The sequence below is a fragment of the Talpa occidentalis genome, unplaced genomic scaffold (genome assembly GCF_014898055.3).
Source record: "Talpa occidentalis isolate TD23 unplaced genomic scaffold, MPIMG_talOcc4v2.1 talOcc4.2, whole genome shotgun sequence".
NCBI lineage: Eukaryota > Metazoa > Chordata > Mammalia > Eulipotyphla > Talpidae > Talpa > Talpa occidentalis.
The window spans coordinates 29,107,047-29,112,431 of NW_023602073.1; the positions used below are offsets into that span (position 1 = coordinate 29,107,047).

Here is a 5,385-nt window from a genome sequence, read left to right on the forward strand (position 1 = left end):
GTTTACTGTCTGATCTGCTGTCACAGTCCCCAGTCTCCCCTCCCCACTAGGACATGCTCTCCACAGGCCGGGAATTGTGCATGTTTTTAGTTCACTGAGGTTTCCTAAATGCAAAAACAGCCAGTCACACATCTGGTGTAAGAGTTATCAGCTGAGTGATCAATGTAGAGCACCTCCCTGTTCTAAAGACAGTATCTTTACTAATGTGGCACATTACATAGGTCTGTTTCTTTTGAAAAGTGGTTCCTACTTTTTTTTTTTTCCAGATTTATTTGTGCATGGAAGAACTGGTGTGTAGGTCTGAAGTGTGGGGGTGTGGTTGGTGAGATGAGTCACCAGAGACAGAGTAGGGAGCAGAACATGTGGATTTACTGAAATACACTGCTAAGGGAAGCAGCAGGTGAAACAGGAGAGGTCTGCTGCACCATATGTGCAGGGAACAAACTTGGAGTGTAGAGGTGATAGCAGTGAGACTTAACTCCTGGGCCACCAGGAAAGCCGGGGTTCCTAGGCTTGTGGGTCCTGTTTTTCAGTCAACTATGAAGGTAACTGACTCCATCAACCCATGGGTCTTGTTTAGCACTAGCACTAGGATTACTACATTTAAGGGCAGGGTTACAGGGAGCTATTGTAGAGAAAAATAGAAATCTTATCAGGAATATATCTAAATCTATCAGGAAATTATCAAGTTCTCCTCTCAAGTAATATCAAGATTTTTCTCTTTAAAAAAGAGTTGGAAAAGGTAGAAATAAGTGTCCAGAAAACAGTCCTAAAATGTGGCCAAAAATTAGATGAGTCTGGAAATTCATCTCTCATCAGACTCCTGTGTTCAAGGGACACCCTGGGCCTTGTAGAGACAATGACAGTTGCTTCCTGCTGCTGTCAGAGACAGGGACCAAGAGCAAAATAAAACTCAAAGAATCAAAATAAAAATACATAGAAATTTGAGGGCAGAAGGCTAGATCCAGAGCTGAGCCTGGGCTGACCCGGCCACACAAGCACTCCCTGCCCACACATGACAGCACAAGGCCAGGTGAGGTCTGAGTCCCTGTGATCACAGGCCATGTTGGGACAGGTGCTCCTGAAGGACAAGGACAAAGGAGCAGAGAGATGACCCCTGAGGAGAGACCACGTCAAAACCCATGATGCACTGAGCACCGACTGGACACAGGTCTTGTCCCCTCGGTTCCTCACAGCCTGTCTCGCTCCCACCTGCACAGACTCAACACAGCAAACGTGATTCTGGAAGGTTTCCCATTTAATTCATCTCAAATTTTAGGAATCATTTTTATTAGCCCACCAAACCCATAGGCTAAGTTCACAGAAAGTAATTTCAGAACTCAATTATTATTTCAAGAGGGAAGTAGTTACTATTCTTGAGGAAAACACAAAGACGGGTAGACGCAGAACAAGCTTCTTTTGTTCATCACAGAGAGAACAAAGGTCAGTGTGGGGAGGGTCCTGGTGGGCAGGGCTGGGCCAGTTTCCCCACCTCACATTATCTAATAAGAACAGAGATGCATTCAGATGTATTTGCAATAAAAGAAACTGGCAAATCTTGAAGTTACAAAGTAGGGGTGAGAAGAAATCCTGCATCACTCAGTTCCCACAAGGCAGCTGGCTCACACTGTGAAGGAAAAGGATAAAAAATAATTTCAAAGAAACACAAATGTTGACATTCCCATAGTCCACCACATCCTCACAATGTCCCCCTCACAGTTCCCCATCACATGGTCCCATTCTCTCTGCCCCAGGCCCTACCACCACAGACCTCCAGGTTTCACCTTTAGCAGCTGTGAGAGACATCAGAGCCCTGGGAACTGTCACTGCCTGGGGGAGAACAAAACAGAACCTTGTCAGAGCCACAGAGAGACCACAGGAGGGACTGATGGGGGTGACTCCCCCATGGGCCCCATCTACACTGTCCCCAGGGGCTCAGGGATCCAACCACTGATCCACACTTACCTGCAGCCTGAGTGTAGCTTCCTCCTTTTCTTCCTGTGGGAAGAAGCCTCATGTGAGACCAGGGAGGAGTCAGCCCATGAAGTCCTAAAGGAATCCTGAAGTCTGCACCACAGGGATGTTTTCAGAACTGTGACTGGAAACTTAGGGCAGGACCAGGAAATATGAAGAAAGGAGATGAGAGGGTAGAGCCTCCTGGCTCTGCCCTCAGCATGAACCTTCCCCTCTGCCATTTGCTGGAATCAGGACCCCATCACCACCATTTCAAGGTGAACAAATGGTGATTCATTTTCAAAAATGCTTTACAAAAGAGGGTTAGCAATCAGCTCCAGACTGGGCAACACAGGTGTGTGGATGGTACTTCCCATTACCAGGTAGGACAAGTTCTACTGGTGGCCTGAAAGCCCCTAGTGGACAAGATCCCCCACTCCCTTCCCTACCTGAGCGCTTCTTCCTCCACATCACAGCTGCAGCCACTGCAGCTCCAGTGAGCACAGCTCCAAGGAGAACCAGGCCAGCAATGATGCCCACGATGAGGACGGAGGACTGAGGAGGGGGCACTGGAAGGGAAGGGGAGACCCTGAGCCCCAGGCCTCCATCTGATGATCTGAAGTTCACCAGAAGGGCTCCTGATACCCCTGAGAAGCTCTGTGCCCACATTCCCTATTACCCCAAGTCAGGACTTGGGGCTGTGGCAGGCCGTCATGCTGCACGTGGCACGTGTATCTCTGCTCCTCTCCAGAAGACACCACCACAGCTGCCCACTTCTGGAAGGTTCCGTCCCCCCCAGGCCTGGTCTCTACCAGCTCCATCTCCTGGGTCAGGTCCTTCCCATCTCGCTGCCAGGTCAGGGTGATGTCCGCAGGGTAGAAGCCCAGGGCCCAGCACCTCAGGGTGACCTCATGGTCAGAGGTGGGGTGGTGGGTCACATGTGTCTTTGGGGCCTCTGAGGAGAAAGGTGAGAACTTTCATACTTCGGGTTTTTCTCTCATGGAGTCTGAAAAACCCTCTTGTGACCATCCTCAGAATGGACAGGGCAGTGTGTTTAGAAGAGGAAGTACAAAATCTAGAAACCAGCCTGGTCTGGGGAGTCTGGGATAATCTCTTATTCCTTAGAAAGTTCTAGAATTAGGCGACAACTTTGGATAGGAGGACGCAGCTCTCTAAGGAGAAGAGCACAGACTTTTGGGGACAGACCTGGGGACTCAAAAAGGACAAGTCAGATTAGAAAAATGTCCTCTGACCAATAACAAGACCCTGAGAGAAAAACTGATAGTTCCCAAGAGGGCTGCCGGGTCAAAGGATCCCAAGAAGGGTGATTCCAGGGCTGGTCTCCCCTCAGGCTCAGGGGACACCGAATTCCTTAACTGCTCTGAGGAAAAGTGGGGTCCTCTGGGGAGTCAGGAAACCCAGGGGGCTCCTCCTCCCCTGACCAGAGAGGGGGCGCTGCGGTGACCCTGACTCCACCCTCCCCGCGGTGCCGGCCAGAGGGGGGTTGGGAGACCTCGCTGCCCCTCTTACCTGAGCGCTGCAGCGTCTCCTTCCCGTTATCCAGGTCTCTGCGCAGCCCCTCCACACACCTGCCCTCCAGGTAGTTCCTCTGGTGATCCGCGTCTCCAGCCGCCTCCCACTTGCGCTGGGTGATCTGCGCGGCCGTGTCCGCCGCGGTCCAGGAGCGAAGGTCCCGGTTCAGGGCCAGGTAATCGGCGCCGTCGTAGGCGACCTGACTGTACCCGCGGAGGAGGCGCCCGTCGGGTCCCACGTCGCAGCCGTACATCCACTGGAAGGTGTGAGAGCCTGTCCCCGCGCCATCACCCCGCGTCACCCCGCGGTCACCCCGCCCGCCCCCGCCGGGAATAAACCGAAACCGACGCGGGAACCCCGCGGGGAACGTCCCGGGGCTCGTCCCGGGTCGAGGGTCCGGCGGGTCCCCCTGCCTCGGGGGACGCTCGGACCCGGGGTCTGGGGTCCCCGCCCGCCCGCGGGGGTGGGGTCGTGAGCGCCCCGGGCCCGCCCGCTCACCGTCCTCGCTCTGGTTGTAGTAGCGGCGCAGGGTGCGCAGGCTGCCCCGGTACACCGCCATGGCGTTCCTGAAGTTCCGCGTCTCCCCCTCCCAGTACCCCGGCTCCTCCTGCTCCATCTTCTCCATCCAGGGCGCCCGCGGCTCCGCCCTCTGATCCACCGAGTCGCTGTCGAACCACACGACCTGCGTGTCGTCCACGTACCCCACGGCGATGAAGCGGGGCTCCCCGAAGCCCGGCCGGGACATCGCGCTGTAGAAATACCTCAGGGAGTGGGAGCCTGGGGGCGGGAGGGAGACCCGGGCTGACTTTCCTCGTTTCGCGGGTCCCGGGGAGATGGGGCGGGAGGGAAGGGGGGCGAGGGGGCTCTTGAGATTGATAAGGGGCTGGGGGACATGAAGCATGAGACTCAGGTACCAAGAGGAGGAGGGGCTGGGAGGGACAGAGGGACCAGGGCAGGTTGGGGTCATGGGGGACAACAGGGCCAGCGGTGGTGGGGACCGGCCTTTCCAGGGGTCCTGCGCGCCCCCCCTCCCCAACCCCGGGGTTCCACAAGTTCCTCCCTCCTCTGAGGCCTTTTCCCTCCAGGGCCCGCACTCACCCGCCCAGGTCTCTGTCAGGGCCAGGGCCCCCGAGAGCAGCAGCAGAAGGTTTGGGGGCCTCATGACCAGATATCTTGGGTCTGGGGAGAATCTGAGTTCCCGCGGGTGGAGACTTCCTAACTGGAGCCGCGGGGATGCTGATTGGCTGCTCTGGAGACCTCCAGGCAATGGGGAGTGAGAGCCGGGGTGAGTCACCAGTATCCAGGAAGTAGGGTCCGACACAGGTTGTGAGACGTGAAACTGGGGAGGTGAGGAATCCCCAACAGTCACCTTCCAGCCCCAGACACAGCCCTGGGTGCTGAGACCTGGAGAACCACACCCAACTCTTGGCACTTTGCCCGCCCCGCCTCTTCTTCTCCAAGACCTTTGTCACACCGTGTCCCTGAGGCCTGGCCAGGGAATATTCAAGCATTTTCCTTTCAGGATCTCGGCACTGTTTTATAAATTAGCGACGACCCCAGTAGGAGGTTATAAATCTCAATGTTTACTACACAAGGATAAAACCAATTTAAAGATGTTCTTATTTGGCCCCGGTGGTGCAGCGGTTGAGCGCTGGGTTGCGAAGCTGCCCTGAGCCTCTGCAGCACCGCCTCAATCCCCGGCTGCCAGGCTAGGGCCCCATTTGGCGCGCAGACCTCTCCTGCGCCCGCTGCTCCCCTCAGCAGTGTATTTCATCAGTCTGCCTGTTCTGTTTCCCGCTCTGACTCTGGTGAACTCTCTCAGCCTCCCGTGCTTCTGATTGTACCCAGTGCTTGTATAAATAAATAAATATTTTTAAAAAGAGAAAAAAAATTAAAAAA

The 5,385-nt window shown here is 54.9% G+C and overlaps 1 pseudogene; it reads right to left on the reverse strand.

The window, feature by feature from the left end:
• Positions 1–1,189: 1,189 nt before the first annotated feature.
• LOC119251964 (patr class I histocompatibility antigen, A-108 alpha chain-like) lies at positions 1,190–4,710 on the reverse strand (annotated as a pseudogene).
• Between the last annotated feature and the right edge of the window lie 675 nt (positions 4,711–5,385).